This window comes from Rattus norvegicus, chromosome X (assembly GCF_021556685.1).
Source record: "Rattus norvegicus strain SHRSP/BbbUtx chromosome X, alternate assembly SHRSP_T2T, whole genome shotgun sequence".
Classification (NCBI taxonomy): Eukaryota; Metazoa; Chordata; class Mammalia; order Rodentia; family Muridae; genus Rattus; species Rattus norvegicus.
In genome coordinates this window covers 86,819,161-86,836,266 of record NC_141554.1, presented here as the reverse complement: position 1 = coordinate 86,836,266, position 17,106 = coordinate 86,819,161, and the positions used below count along the sequence as shown (strand labels likewise).

The 17,106-nt window shown below is 39.0% G+C and overlaps 1 protein-coding gene across 50 annotated transcripts in view; it reads right to left on the bottom strand.

Annotated features, from left to right (window-relative positions):
* Dach2 (dachshund family transcription factor 2) overlaps positions 1 to 17,106 on the bottom strand; it is a 563,517-nt gene that overhangs the window by 278,388 nt on the left and 268,023 nt on the right.

Here is a 17,106-nt window from a genome sequence, read left to right as displayed (position 1 = left end):
TATGGAATGTTGCTCCATGGTTGATACCTTGCTAAAGATGCTATAGGCCATGATTTTAATCTGCAATAACACAAAAGTTAAACATAACTGAACAAACATATTTGCCATTTTAGCACTTTTTTAACAGAAGTATAAGATTTGCACTGTACTTAGGTCTAGCCAGGGCTACATGGTGCATTCTAGATGAAAGTGTATTATGTTACCTCAAGGGAAACATCTATGACTTCTATTTTTTCTTTTTATTGGATATTTTTTATTTACATTTCAAATGTTATTTCCTCTCCTGTTTTCCCGTCTATAAACCCCTTAGGCCATCCCTCACCCCCTTCTTCTATAAGGATGTTCCTGCTCCCCAACTAACCCCCATTCCTGTCTACCCCCCAATATTCCCCAATATTCTAGCCTTGGCAGGACCAAGGGCTTCTCCTCCCATTGGTGCCCAACAAGGCCATGCTCGGCTATGGAGCCATGGGTCTGTCCATATGTAGTCTTTTGGTAGTGGTTTGATCCTTGGGAGTTCTGGTTGGTTGATGTTGTTCTTATGAGGTTGCAAGCCCCTTCAGCTCCTTCAATCCTTTCTCTAATTCCTTCAACAGGGACCACATTCTCAGTTCAGTGGTTTGCTGCTAGCATTCTCCTCTGTATTTGATATGCTCTAGCAATCTCTCTTAGGAGACAGAAATATCAGGCTCCTGCCATCATATAATTATTGGCTTCATAAATAGCTAGTTTTGTCTGTATACCCAGGTGGTGTAGGCTCAGAATGGCCATTCCTTCTGTCTTGGCTTCATATTTTATCTCCATATACTATCCTATGAATATTTTTGTTCCCCCTTTTAAGAAGGAGTGAAACGGGGTTGGGGATTTAGCTCAGTGGTAGAGCGCTTGCCTAGGAAGCGCAAGGCCCTGGGTTCGGTCCCCAGCTCCGAAAAAAAAAAGAACCAAAAAAAAAAAAAAAAGAAGGAGTGAAACATCTCCACTTTGGTCATTCTTCTTGAGCTTCATGTAGTCCGTGGATTGTTTCTTGGGTAATTCCGAGCTTTTGGGCTAATATCCCCTTATTAGTGCATGCGTACCATTTGTGGGGTTTTTTTTGTGATTGGGTTACCTCACTCAGGATGACATTTTCTAGTTCCATCCATTTTCCTATGAATTTCATGAAGTCATTTTTTTGATAGCTGAGTAGTATTCCATTGTGTAGATGTACCATATTTTTTGAATCAATTCCTCTTTTGAAGGGCATCTGGCTTCTTTCCAGCTTCTGGCTATTATAAAGAAGGCTGCTATGAACATACTGGAACATGTGTCTTTATTGTATGTTGGAGCACTGTTAGGGCATATGCCCAGGAAAGGTATAGCTGGGTCCACAAGTACTGCAATGTCCAATTTTCTGAGGAACCTCCAGTCTGATTTCCAAAGTGATTGTACCAGCTTTCAATCCCACCAACAATGGAGGAGTGTTCCTCTTTCTCCACATCCTCGCCAGCATCTGTTGCCACCTGAGTTTTTGATCTTAGCCAATCTGAATGGTGTGAGGTGGAATCTCAGGGTTGTTTTGATTTGCTTTTCCCTGATGACTAAGGGTGTTGAAAATTTCTTTAGGTACTTCTCAGCTATTCAATATTCCTTACCTGAAAATTCTTTGCTTATCTCTGTAATCTAATTTTTTTAATAGGGTTATTTGATTCCCTGGATTCTACCTTCTTATGTTCTTTGTATATTTTTAATGTTAGTCCTCTATGGGATGGAGGATTTGTAAGCTCTTTTCCCAATCTGTTGGTTGCTGTTTTGTCCTAATGACAGTGTTGTTTGTCATACAGAACCTTTGCAGTTTTATTGCTCTGTAAAATTCCTTGAGGTCAGGGATGGTGATTCCCCCAGAAGTTCTTTCATTGTTGAGGATAGTTTTTGCTTTCCTGGGTTTTATTATTCCAAATGAATTTGCAAATTGGTCTTTTTAACTCCATGAAAAATTCAGTTGGAAATTTGATGGGAATTGCAATGAATCTGTAGATTACTTTTGGTAAAATGGCCATTTTTACTATATTAATCCTGCCAATCCATGAGCATGGGAGGTTTTTTCCATCTTTCGAGATTTTCTTCAATTTCTTCAGAGACTTGAAGTTCTTGTCATACAGATCTTTCACTTGCTTGGTTAGAGTCGCACCGAAGTATTTTATGTTATTTGTGACTATTGTGAATGGTGTCATTTCCCTAATTTCTTTCTCAGCCTGTTTATCCTCTGAGTAGAGGAAGGCTACTGATTTCTTTGAGTTAATTTTATACCCAGCCACCTTGCTGAAGATGTTCATCAGGCTGAGTATTTCTCTGGTAGAACTTTAGTGTCACTTAAGTATAGTATCATATCATCTGCAAATGGTGATATTTGATTTCTTCCTCTTTAATTTGTATCCCTTTGATCTCCTTTTGTCATCTGGTTGTTCAGGCTAGGACTTCAAGTACTATATTGAATAAGTAGGGAGAGAGTGGGAAGCCTTGTCTAGTCCCTGGTTTTACTGGGATTGCTTCAAGTTTCTCTCCACTTAGTTTAATGTTGGCTACCGGTTTGCTGTATATTCGCTTTTACTATGTTTAATTATGGGCCTTGAATTCCTGATCTTTCCAAGACTTTCATCATGAAGGGGTGTTGAATTTTGTCAAATGCTTTCTCAGCATCTAAGAAAATGATCCTGTGGGTTTTTTTATTTGAGTTTTTTTACATAGCAGATTATGTTGATGTATTTCCATATATTGAACCAGCCCTGCATCCCTAGGATGAAACCTACTTGTTCATGATGGATGATCATTTTGATTCAATTCTTTTACTTTGTATTATAATGCAAGAAATGGAATTTACTAATCTGGAGTAATGCAATAAACACTCATATGGCACAATCAAATACAATTGAGAGAATACTCAATTAAATAATAATACTCTGAACATTTCTTTCGGTACTTCTCAGCCATTCAATGTTTCTCAGCTGAGAATGATTTGTTTAGCTTTGTACCCCATTTTTAATAGGGTTATTTGATTCTCTGGCACCTTAATTCTTGAGTTCTTTGTACATATTGATATTTACCCTCTGTTGGATGTAGTATTGGTAAAGAACTTTTCTTACTCTGTTGGTTGCTGTTTTGTCCCAATAACAGTGTCCTTTGCTTCCAGTATAATGAAATGTCAGGATGGGGAGGATGGGGGGGGTGGGTGGATGGGGGGGGGAATATCATCATAGAAAAGGTGGGAGGGGTATTAGATGGGGGTTTATTAATGGGAAACTGGGAAAGGGGATAAAATTTGCATGTAACGAAATTTTAAAAATCCAATAAAAAAAGAATGCTCTGAGGAAAAAGGAAGCATGCATCAATGGCATTTGTGTGTATGTATACGTATTTGTTCATATGCATGAACTTCTGTGTGCACACACATGTAGAAGCCAAGCCACAGTTCAATGCTGAATGTCTTGCTCAATCACTTTTGACCCTATTGTTTGAGACATGGTTTTTCCCCTAAAGTGAACCTCACTGAATTGTTAGCTAGCTAGCTAAAAAATCAAAGGGTCCTCTTCTCTCTACTGTACTAGTGCTAGAATTCCAGGAATAGATCACCATGCTTGGCTTTTTGTAAACATGTGTTTAGGGTTGACCTGAGATACTCGTGCTTAGATGGGAAGCAATGAACCAGCTGAATCATTTTTAATATCAGCCTTTGAGCATCATTTTGACTCATGCATGCCAAAAATATTTTATAAAAACATCAATTTTTATACAATAAGTATTTATCCATAAGAATTCTTAAAAATTTGACCATACTGGATACAAATTTAAATGAGTTCAAAACATTATTCAAAAATTCATTTTATGCAAAAGGCATATCAAACATTTTATCATTACCATGACAATAACCAACACCTGTACCTCTTTCTTTGGATAAATAATAAAGACTGAGTATACTGAATTCTCTGATTCTTAAGAAGGATTTTTCTAGGTATCAAAGCTGCTTTTTTATTAACCATTTTCTAATATGGAGACTATAGCCATAAATGTTAAATATTATTACCTTTTGTCCTTTTAATATGAAATGATAAAATATATTCTATAAGACTCATTGGATGACTAACAGTGTATTTTGTATAACACTATGTAGATTGTTATTTACCAAACCCAGTGGCATGTTTTATTATACTGTGTTATTTCAGTGTGGTCATTATTTATGCTCAATAAATCAATGTACTAACTAGGAGACTTGTTGTGTCTCAGATATTTCATACACAGCAAGTTTTGTTATTATTTTAAAGATCCTGCTTATTGACTGCAGAAAAAGAAAACTAACATTGAAAAACAGATACCGGGGTTGGGGATTTAGCTCAGTGGTAGAGCGCTTGCCTAGGAAGTGCAAGGCCCTGGGTTCGGTCCCCAGCTCCAAAAAAAGAACAACAACAACAAAAAAAAAAAAAAACGGATACTGAAAGAATAACAGAAAAAGTAGGATTGTGTATTTCATTTGACATAGTTTGTGTATTGAAGGGATAAGTAGTTAAAAGTTGGTACTTAGAGATAAAAACACCTTTTAACATTCCCACAGACTTGGCACTTGACTATGATTTTTTATGTGATCTCTCACTTAGGAGTTTGCTACAGTATCATCCATATGGAAATCATACACAGTGGCTTGTCCACATAATGACAGTTTGTAGGCATCAGTGATCCTTTTAGTACAGGGAGAAGCAATTGTGGTATATATTTTCATATTAGAAGAACTGGATTTTGGCAATGTTTGCATTTTCATTAACTTACTCATATTAATCCATTAACCATCTATATTGAAGTAATATACCCAAGATACTGCCAAATACAATAATTTATAACTAAATTTTCTCTATGTAAACAGTAGATTTCAGACATTCAGAAGATGTTTTTCATCTTGTAAGAAAGAATATATCTACACACAGTAGTATAAGTCATCAACTAACTTACAGAAGCTATCAAACACTGTTACCAAATACAATAATCATCAAGAATTAAATCAAGAGTGTTCTAGTATAATGAACCAGCAATTAATTAGATAAACTTTTCCAGGATAGTACATCTCTTGTACTTAAAAAAAGGAGGAGGAGAAGGAGGAGAAGGAGTTGTTTCAATATGACCCTGATGTTTTATAATTGAAATTTTTGAAGTCAAGCTTCTTTTTTTTTTTAAAGAAATAATTCAAGGTATTTGAAAAAGTATCAACATCATAGCAAAACAAATCTAGCCTTTGAAATTGTTATTCTATGTCTTAGAGTTTCGGTGATTTAGGGCAAGTTACTGAACTTCATAAAAATTCAAGTTATTTACTCATTACTTACAAAGGATGACAATGTTAACTCTGGAAAGTGAATGAACATAGTGATAGACTATGCTCTATTCCTGTGCAAATGACTGGACTAGATCTTCGCAAACCAGTAATAATAATCAATAATGCTAATTTCCTAATATGTCTAAGACTATTAAACAAGAATTTAAAACACTTTTTAAAGATAAAATGTATCTATACGTTTGTCTGTGTTTAAAATGGAACATAAAGATGTGAAGATGTTTATAAAGTACAAAAGAGATTAATGATATAAGTTAGCACATATTCATCATAATCATGTCATAATAATCTTGATTGTCATCTCAACATCATAATCTAATTTGTGTTTAATTTCCAAAATCCAATTCACTGTATATAGAAAAATAAGCTATGATTTTTATTCTATGAATTAAAAATGATAAAAGGCCTTAAAATTAGGATTTTAGGTTAATATGTTATGCCACACGTATAAAAATATATTGAAACATTAAGAGATAAAATGAAAATTGAAAAACAAAACAGCAAGCAGCATATCCCTTACTGTGATTCAAGGATATTTAAGTCTCTTATTGAGTAGAGAAACCAGAAACCCATCCTATTGTCAACATCCTCACAATTAAACAAAAACCTGATATCCTGAGTCTACTAGAGAGAAAAAGAGAGAATATTCTTGAATTCACTGGTACAGTAAAGAACTTTCTAGACAGGATGCTGAACACACTGTCACTAAATCAAAAATTGCTAAATATGTATCTATGAAACTGAAATGCTTCCATACATACAAGGACACTCACATTCTAGGGAAGATATAGACATAGAATGTGGGGGGAGGGAAGCAACTACTATTGTCAACTATATATGTGACAGAGGATTTGTTTCTAGAATATATGAAGAATTCAACAAAAACAAATAATGCAATTAAAAATGGAGCATAGAACTAGAAGGAGAGTTCTTAATGATAAAACACAAAGGACTGAAGAATATTTTTAAAGTATTGAACTTCTATAGCCAATATCTTGAAGATTTTATCTTACCTAAATCAAGATAGGAAACACACACACACACATGCATACACACACACACACACACACACACACACACACACACACACACACACACACGGACATATCTAGCCTTACATGTTGGGAATGAGGAACAATTACTGTTATTGGGTTTATAAATTGGAACAGCCACTATGAAAATTCGTTTTAGAAGTTCTCCCAAAAGGCTGAAAAGGGAACTAACACACAAAGAAACTTAGTTATTCATGGTTGTTTCCACACTTTTCAAAATATCCATGGAACACAACTAACCTAAATGTTGATAGACTAATGAAAGTACAATAAAGACAGTATACTTATACTATGAAATACTCTTAAGCTATTAAGAAAAAAATAAACATAAAATTTTCAGGTAGTACTCCTAAGTTCACTGGTAAGACAAAACTTTTGCTCAACTAACTGGTCAAAGAGGGACCTGACAAGGGACCACAGGTTTCAGGCACCGCAGAGCAAATAGGAACAGGATGTTTCTGGACTCCATCTGCACTTCTAAGTTAACACTGAAGCACAGATACCCAGACCCAAATCCCACCCAGAGAGTGCTGTACTTCTAGGAACACTGTCCATACTAAGTTCGTAGGATCACAAGAGGGACAGACTTTAGTCACAGACAGCAATACCAGCTAACACCAGAGATAACCAGATGACAAAGGACAAACACAAGAACTTAAGCAAGAGAAACAAAGACTACCTGGCATCATCAAAACTGAGCTCTCCCACTACAGAAATTTCTGAATACCACAAGACACTAGAAAAGCAAGATTTGGATTTAAAATCACAGTTGATGGTGATAGAAGATTTTAAGAAGAAGAAGAAGGGCATAAAAAACTTCATTAAAGAGCTGGGACCCAACCATCACTGATCTTGGTCCACAGCCCCCTGCTCCCAAACCCCTTGGGAGAGAGAGCTCACTACCCAGACAGGTGGGCACTCCTGAGACTGCAGGGCAGGAGAGACCGCCAGTATGGCCCACCCCTGCCCACATCCCTGGAGCAAGAGGAAACTGTATAGGGCCAATGGGAACAGGAAGATAGGGGCACTCAACACTGCTGTCCTGACACAGCCCGGATCTGAGGAGACCTGGTCAAACAGCTCCCTGCGCCCAAATTCCATAGGAGGGAGAGCTAGACCTTCAGAGGGGCAGACACACCTGGGAAGCCAGAAGAGACTACACTCTGACCACATTTCTGACTCTAGAGGAAAACACCTAGCACCATCTGGGCTCCCTGTGCACAGGGTCCTGAGCAAAAGGCAGGGCAGGCCCTTCTGGTTGCTGCCCTCACAGAGAGCTGACACCTGGCTCTGAGAAGCGACTCCAGACTTGAGATCAGAGATAAGGCCAACTTTTCTGCTCCAAGTGACCTGCCTGGTGGACACAGGACACACGCCCACAGGAACACCTGAAGACAAGTAGACAGGAATGACTACACGCCTGAAACCAGAACACTCTATTCCAATAACTGGCTGAAAGAGAACAGGAAAACAGGTCTATGACACACAGGCCTATAGGACGGCCTTAATCACTGTCAGAAATAGCAGAAAAAGGTAACACCAGAGACAGCGTGATGGCAAGAGGCAAGCACAGGAACCCAAGCAACAGAAACCAAGACTATATGGCATCATCAGAGCCCGAGTCTCCCACCAAAGCAAACACTGAATATCCAAACACACCAGAAAAGCAAGATCTAGATTTAAAATCACATTTGATCATGATGCTGGAGGATTTCAAGAACGACATAAAGAACTCCCTTAGAGAAATACAGGAAAACACAAATAAACAAGCAGAAGCCTATAGAGAGGAAATGCAAAAATCCCTGAAAGAATTCCAGGAAAACACAATCAAACAGGTGAAGTAATGAAAAATGGAAATAGAAGCAATAAAGAAAAGACACAGGGAAACAACCCTGGATATAGAAAACCAAAGGAAGAGAAAAGGAGCCTCAGATACAAGCATCACCAACAGAAAACAAGAGATAGAAGAGAGACTCTCAGGAGCAGAAGATTCCATAGAAATCATCAACACAACTGTCAAAGATAATGTAAAACAGAAAAAGCTACTGGTCCAAAACGTATGGGAAATCCAGGAAACAATGAGAAGATCAAACCTAAGGATAAGAGGTATGGAAGAGAGTGAAGACTCCCAACTCAAAGGGCCAGTAAATATCTTCAACAAAATCATAGAAGAAAACTTCCTTAACCTAAAGTAAGAGATGCCCATAAACATACAAGAAGCCTACAGAACTCCAAATAGATTGGACCAGAACAGAAACTCCTCCTGTCACATAATAGTGAAAACACCAAATGCACAAAACAAAGAAAGAATATTATAAGCAGTAAGGGGAAAAGGTCAAGAAACATATAAAGGCAGGCCTAACAGAATTACACCAGACTTCTCACCAGAGACTAGGAAACCCAGAAGATCCTGGATAGATGTTATATAGACCCTAAAAAACACAAATGCCAGCACACACTACTATACCCAGCAAAACTCTCAATTAACATAAATGGAAAAACAAAGGTATTACATTTCAAAAACTAATTTACAAAATCTTTCCAAAAATCTAGCCATACAAAGGATGATACATTGAAAGCTAAACACAAGGAGGGATATACACACTAGAAAAAGCGAAAAAGTAATCTAATTTCAACTAACCCTAAAGAACATAGCCACACAAACACAATTCCATCTTTAACAACAAAAATAACAGGAAACAACAATCACTATTCTTTTTTTTTTATTAACTTGAGTATTTCTTATATACATTTCAAGTGTTATTCCCTTTCCCGGTTTCCGGGCAAAGATCCCCCTCCCCCCTCCCCTTCTTTACGGGTGTTCCCCTCCCCATCTTCCCACCCTTCTCGCCCTCCCCCCAACAAACTAGTTCACTGGGGTTCAGTCTTAGCAGGACCCAGGGCTTCCCCTTCCACTGGTGCTCTTACTAGGATATTCATTGCTACCTATGGGGTCAGAGTCCAGGGTCAGTCCATGTATAGTCTTTAGGTAGTGGCTTAGTCTCTGGAAGCTCTGGTTGCTTGACATTGTTGTACATATGGGGTCTCGAGCCCCTTCAAGCTCTTCCAGTTCTTTCTCTGATTCCTTCAACGGGGGTCCTATTCTCAATTCAGTGGTTTGCTGCTGGCATACGCCTCTGTGTTTGCTGTATTCTGGCTGTGTCTCTCTGGAGAGATCTACATTCGGCTCCTGTCGGCCTGCACTTCTTTGCTTCATCCATCTTGTCTAATTGGGTGGCTGTATATGCATGGGCCACATGTGGGGCAGGCTCTGAATGGGTGTTCCTTCTGTGTCTGTTTTAATCTTTGCATCTCTAGTTCCCCTTTTAAGGAAGGAGTGAAGCATTCACATTTTGATCATCTGTCTTGAGTTTCATTTGTTCTATGCATCTAGGGTAATTCAAGCATTTGGGCTAATAGCCACTTATCAATGACTGCATACCATGTGTGTTTTTCTGTGATTGGGTTACCTCACTCAGGATGATATTTTCCAGTTCCGACCATTTGCCTATGAATTTCATAAAGTCATTATTTTTGATAGCTGAGTAACATTCCATTGTGTAGATGTACCACATTTTCTGTATCCATTCCTCTGTTGAAGGGCATCTGGGTTCTTTCCAGCTTCTGGCTATTATAAATAAGGCTGCAATGAACATAGTGGAGCATGTCTCTTCTTTATATGTTGGGGCATCTTTGGGTATATGCCCAAGAGAGGTATAGCTGGTTCCTCAGGCAGTTCAATGTCCAATTTTCTGAGGAATCTCCAGTCTGATTATCAGAATGGTTGTACGAGTCTGCAACCCAACCAAAAATGGAGGAGTGTTCCTCTTTCTCCCCATCCTCGCCAGCATCTGCTGTCACCTGAGTTTTTGATCTTAGCCATTCTCACTGGTGTGAGGTGAAATCTCAGGGTTGTTTTGATTTGCATTTCCCTTATGACTAAAGATGTTGAACATTTCTTTAGGTGTTTCTCAGCCATTCGGCATTCCTCAGGTGTGAATTCTTTGTTTAGCTCTGAACCCCATTTTTAATAGGGTTATTTGACTCCCTGCGGTCTAACTTCTTGAGTTCTTTGTATATTTTGGATATAAACCCTCTATGTGTTGTAGGATTGGTAAAGATCTTTTCCCAATCTGTTGGTTGCCGTTTTGTCCTAACCACAGTGTCCTTTGCCTTACAGAAGCTTTGCAGTTTTATGAGATCCCATTTGTCGATTCTTGATCTTAGAGCATAAGCCATTGGTGTTTTGTTCAGGAAATATTTTCCAGTGCCCATGTGTTCCAGATGCTTCCCTAGTTTTTCTTCTATTAATTTGAGTGTGTCTGGTTTGATGTGGAGGTCCTTGATCCACTTGGACTTAAGCTTTGTACAGGGTGATAAGCATGGATCGATCTGCATTCTTCTACATGTTGACCACCAATTGAACCAGCACCATTTGCTGAAAATGCTATCTTTTTTCCATTGGATGGTTTAGACTCCTTTGTCAAAAATCAAGTGCCCATAGGTGTGTGGGTTCATTTCTGGGTCTTCAATTCTGTTCCATTGGTCTATCTGTCTGTCTCTGTACCAATACCATGCAGTTTTTATCACTATTGCTCTGTAATATTGCTTGAGTTGAGGGATAGTGATTCCCCCTGAAGTCCTTTTATTGTTGAGAATAGTTTTAGCTATCCTGGGTTTTTTGTTATTCCAGATGAATTTGCAAATTGTTCTGTCTAACTCTTTGAAGAATTGGATTGGTATTTGGATGGGGATTGCATTGAATCTGTAGATCGCTTTTGGTAAAATGGCCATTATTACTATATTAATCCTGCCATCCATGAGCATGGGAGATCTTTCCATCTTCTTAGGTCTTCTTCAATTTCTTTCTTCAGAGTCTTGAAGTTCTTATTGTACAAATCTTTTACTTGCTTGGTTAAAGTCACACCGAGGTACATTATATTGTTTGGGTCTATTATGAAGGGTGTTGTTTCCCTAATTTCTTTCTTGGCTTATTTCTCTGTTGTGTAGAGGAAGGCTACTGATTTATTTGAGTTAATGTTATACCCAACCATTTGCTGAAGTTCTCTATCACCTTTAGTAGTTCTCTGGTGGAACTTTTGGGATCACTTAAATATACTATCATATCATCTGCAAATAGTGATATTTTGACTTCTTCTTTTCCAATCTGCATCCCCTTGACCTCCTTTTGTTGTCTGATTGCTCTGGCCAGAACTTCAAGAACTATATTGAATAAGTAGGGAGAGAGTGGGCAGCCTTGTCTAGTCCCTGATTTTAGTGGGATTGCTTCAAGTTTCTCTCCATTTAGTTTAATGTTAGCAACTGGTTTGCTGTGTATGGCTTTTACTATGTTTAGGTATGGGCCTTGAATTCCTATTCTTTCCAGGACTTTTATCATGAAGGGGTGTTGAATTTTGTCAAATGCTTTCTCAGCATCTAATGAAATGATCATGTGGTTTTGTTCTTTCAGTAGTTAAGATAATGGATCACGTTGATGGTTTTCCGTATATTAAACCATCCCTGCATGCACGGGATGAAGCCTACTTGATCATGGTGGATGATTGTTTTGATGTGCTCTTGGATTCGGTTTGCCAGAATTTTACTGAGTATTTTTGTGTCGATATTCGTAAGAGAAATTGGTCTGAAGTTCTATTTCTTTGTTGGGTCTTTGTGTCGTTTAGGTATAAGAGTAATTGTGCCTTCATAGAAGGAATTCGGTAGTGCTCCATCTGTTTCAATTTTGTGGAATAGTTTGGATAATATTGGTATGAGGTCTTCTATGAAGGTCTGATAGAATTCTGCACTAAACCCAACTGGACCTGGGCTCTTTTTGGTTGGGAGACCTTTAATGACTGCTTCTATTTCCTTAGGAGTTATGGGGTTGTTTAACTGGTTTATCTGTTCCTGATTTAACTTCGATACCTGGTATCTGTCTAGGAAATTGTCCATTTCCTGAAGATTTTCAAGTTTTGTTGAATATAGGTTTTTATAGTAAGATCTGATGATTTTTTGAATTTCCTCTGAATCTGTAGTTATGTCTCCCTTTTCATTTCTGATTTTGTTAATTTGGACACACTCTCTGTGTCCTCTCATTAGTCTGTCTAAGGGTTTATCTATCTTGTTGATTTTCTCAAAGAACCAACTTTTGGTTCTGTTGATTCTTTCTATGTTCCTTTTTGTTTCTACTTGCTTGATTTCAGCTCTGAGTTTGATTATTTCCTGCCTTCTACTCCTCCTGGGTGTATTTGCTTCTTCTTGTTCTAGAGCTTTTAGGTGTGCTGTCAAGCTGGTGGCATATGCTCTTTCCTGTTTCTTTCTGCAGGCACTCAGCGCTATGAGTTTTTCTCTTAGCACAGCTTTCATTGTGTCCCATAAGTTTGGGTATGTTGTACCTTCATTTTCATTAAATTCTAAAAAGTCTTTAATTTCTTTCTTTATTTCTTCCTTGACCAGGTTATCATTGAGTACAGCATTGTTCAATTTCCACATATACGTGGGCATTCTTCCCTTATTGTTATTAAAGACCAGTTTTAGGCCGTGGTGTTCTGATAGCACGCATGGGATTATTTCGATCTTTCTTTATCTGTTGAGGCCCGTTTTTTGACCAATTATATGGTCAATTTTGGAGAAAGTACCATGAGGAGCTGAGAAGAAGGTATATCCTTTTGCTTTAGGATAGAATGTTCTATAAATATCTGTTAAGTCCATTTGGCTCATGACTTCTCTTAGTCAGTCTACATCTCTGTTTAATTTCTGTTTCCATGATCTGTCCATTGATGAGAGTGGGGTGTTGAAATCTCCTACTATTATTTTGTGAGGTGCAATGTGTGTTTTGAGCTATAGTAAGGTTTCTTTTACGTATGTAGGTGCCCTTGTATTTGGGGCATGGATATTTAGGATTGAGAGTTCACATTGGTGGATTTTTCCTTTGATGAATATGAAGTGTCCTTCCTTATATTTTTTGATGACTTTTAATTGATAATTAATTTTATTTGATATTAGAATGGCTACTCCAGCTTGCTTCTTCTGACCATTTGCTTGGAAATTTGTTTTCCAGCCTTTCACTCTGAGGTAGTGTCTGTCTTTCTCTCTGAGGTGTGTTTCCTGTAGGCAGCAGAATGCAGGGTCCTCGTTGCGTGTCCAGTTTGTTAATCTATGTCTTTTTATTGGGGAGTTGAGGCCATTGATGTTGAGAGATATTAAGGAATAGTGATTATTGCTTCCTGTTATATTCATATTTGTATATGAGGTTATGTTTGTGTGCTTTTCTTCTCTTTGTTTTGTTGCCAAGACGATTACTTTCTTGCTTCTTCTAGGGTATAGCTTGCCTCCTTATGTTGGGCTTTACCATTTATTATCCTTTATAGTGCTGTATTTGTAGAAAGATATTGTGTAAATTTGGTTTTGTCATGGAATATCTTGGTTTCTCCATCTATGTTAATTGAGAGTTTTGCAGGATACAGTAACCTGGGCTGGCATTTGTGTTCTCTTAGGGTCTGTATGACATCAGTCCAGGATCATCTGGCCTTCATAGTTTATGGCGAGAAGTCTGGTGTGATTCTGATAGGTCTGCCTTTATATGTTACTTGACCTTTTTCCCTTACTGCTTTTAATATTCTTTCTTTATTTTGTGCGTTTGGTGTTTTGACTATTATGTGACGGGAGGTGTTTCTTTTCTGGTCCAATCTATTTGGAGTTCTGTAGGCTTCTTGTATGCCTATGGGTATCTCTTTTTTTAGGTTAGGGAAGTTTTCTTCTATGATTTTGTTGAAGATATTTACTGGTCCTTTGAGCTGGGAGTCTTCACTCTCTTCTATACCTATTATCCTTAGGTTTGATCTTCTCATTGAGTCCTGGATTTCCTGTATGTTTTGGACCAGTAGCTTTTTCCGCTTTACATTATCTTTGACAGTTGAGTCAATGATTTCTATGGAATCTTCTGCTCCTGAGATTCTCTCTTCCATCTCTTGTATTCTGTTGGTGAAGCTCGTATCTACAGCTACTTGTCTCTTCTTTTGGTTTTCTATATCCAGGGTTGTTTCCATGTGTTCTTTCTTTTTTTTTTTTTTCTCCATGTGTTCTTTCTTGATTGCTTCTATTTCCATTTTTAATTCCTTCAACTGTTTGATTTTGTTTTCCTGGAATTCTTTCAGGGATTTTTGTGACTCCTCTTTATGGGCTTCTACTTGTTTATTAATGTTTTCCTGTGTTTCTCTAAGCGAGTTCTTCAAGTCTTTCTTGATGTCCTCCAGCATCATGATCAAATATGATTTTGAAACTAGATCTTACTTTTCTGGTGTGTTTGGATATTCCATGTTTATTTTGGTGGGAGAATTGGGCTCCGATGATGCCATTGTAGTCTTGGTTTCTGTTGCTTGGGTTCCTGCGCTTGCCTCTCGCCATCAGATTATCTCTAGTGTTACTTTGTTCTGCTATTTCTGACAGTGGCTAGACTGTCCTATAAGCCTGTGTGTCAGGAGTGCTGTAGACCTGTTTTCCTGTTTTCTTTCAGCCAGTTATGGGGACAGAGTGTTCTGCTTTCGGGCGTGTAGTTTTTCCTCTCTACAGGTCTTCAGCTGTTCCTGTGGGCTTGTGTCTTGAGTTCACCAGGCAGGTCACTTGCAGCAGAAAATTTCGTCTTACCTGTGGACCAGAGGCTCAAGTTTGCTCGTTGGGTGTTGCTTATGAGCTCTCCCTGGCGGCAGCAACCAGGAAGATCTGCGCCACCCTTTCCGGGAGCTTCTGTGCACCCGGGTTCCAGATAGCATTTGGTGTTTTCCTCTGGCGTCAGAGATGTGTGCAGAGTGCAGTCTCTTATGGTTTCCCAGGCGTGTCTGCTTCTCTGAAGGTTTAGCTCCCCCTCTCACGGAATTTGGGTGCAGAGAACTGTTTATAAGGTAGATCCCTTCAGGTTCTGGAGGTGTCTCAGACGCAGCGGTTCTGCTGCTCTTGGGCCCTCCTCTATGGGAACCCAGAGGCCTTATACAGTTTCCTCTTGGGCCAGGGATGTGGGCAGGGGTGGGCAGTGTTGGTGGTCTCTTCCGCTCTGCAGCCTCAGGAGTGCCCACCTGACCAGGCGGTGAGGTCTCTCTCCCACGGGGTTTGGGAGCAGAGAGCTGCTGCGGGACAGGATCCGCGGGTTTGGGGCTCCAGGTAAACACAGGAAGTGCCCGGTCCTAGAGGAATTTTGCCTCTGTGTGTCCTGAGTTCACCAGGCAGGTCTCTTGCAGCAGAAAAGTTGGTCTTACCTGTGGTCCCGAGGCTCAAGTTCGCTCGTGGGTTGGTGCCTACGAGCTCTCTGGGGCGGAAGCAACCAGGAAGATCTGCGTTGCCCTTTCCGGGAGCCTCTGTGCACCAGGGTTCCAGATGGCGTTTGGTGTTTTCCTCTGGCGTCAGAGATGTGTGCAGAGTGCAGTCTCTTCTGGTTTCCCAGGCGTGTCTGCCTCTCTGAAGGTTTAGCTCTCCCTCTCACAGGATTTGGGTGCAGAGAACTGTTTATCTGGTGATCCCTTCAGGTTCTGGCGGTGTCTCAGACGCAGTGGTCCTGCTGCTCTTGGGCCCTCCTCTACCAACAATCACTATTCTTTAATATCTCTTAATATCACTGGACTCAATTCCCCAGTAAAAAGACAGAGAGTAACAGATTGTATAGGTAAACAAGTCCCAGCATTTTGCTATATACAGGAAACACACCTCAGTGACAAAGACAGCCACTACCTCAGAGTGAAGGGCTGGAAAAAATTTCCAATCAAATGTTTCCAAACATGCTGGAGTAGCCATTGTAATACCGAATAAAATTGACTTTCAACCACACGTCATCAAAAAAGATAACAAAGGACACTTCATACTTGTCAAAGGAAAAAAAAATTATCAGGATGAACTCTCAATTCTTAATATCTATGCTCCAAATTCAAGGGCACCTACATTCATAAAAGAAACTTTACTAAAGCTCAAAGCACACATTTCACCTGACACAATAATAATGGGAGACTGTAACATTGCACTCTTATCAATTTTCAGATAATGGAAACAAACTAAACAGATACACAGTGAAACTGCCAGAATTAATGAGCCAAATAAATTTAATAGCTATCTAAAGAATATTTCATCTTAAAGCAAAAGAATATACCTTCTTCTCAGCACCTCATGGTCCTTCTCCAAAATTAACCACATAATTGGTCACAAAACAGGCATCAACAGATAGAAGAAGATTGAAACAATTCCATGCATACTATCAGATTACCATGGACTAAAACTGGTCTTCAATAACAGCAAAATCAACAGAAATCCAAAATACATATGGAAGCTGAAGAACACTGTATTCACTAATAACTTGCTCAAGGAAGAAACAAATTAAAAAAATATAGACCTTATGAAGCTCAAGAAGAAGGAAGACCAGAGTGCGTTTGCTTCAGTCTTTCTTAGAAGGGGAAACAGAATAATCAATGGAGGAAATATGGAGACGAAATGTGGAACTAAGACTGAAGGAAAGGCCATCCAGAGACTTTACCCTCTGGGAATCCATTCCACATGCAGCGACCCAACCCAGTCACTATTGCTGACGCCAAGAAGTGCTTGCTAACAGGAGCCTAATATGAATGTCTCCTTTTAGGCTCTGTCAGAGCCTTACTGATAGATGAGGATGCTTGCTGCTAACCATTGGACTTAGCACTGGGTTCCCAATGGAAGAGTTAGAAAAAG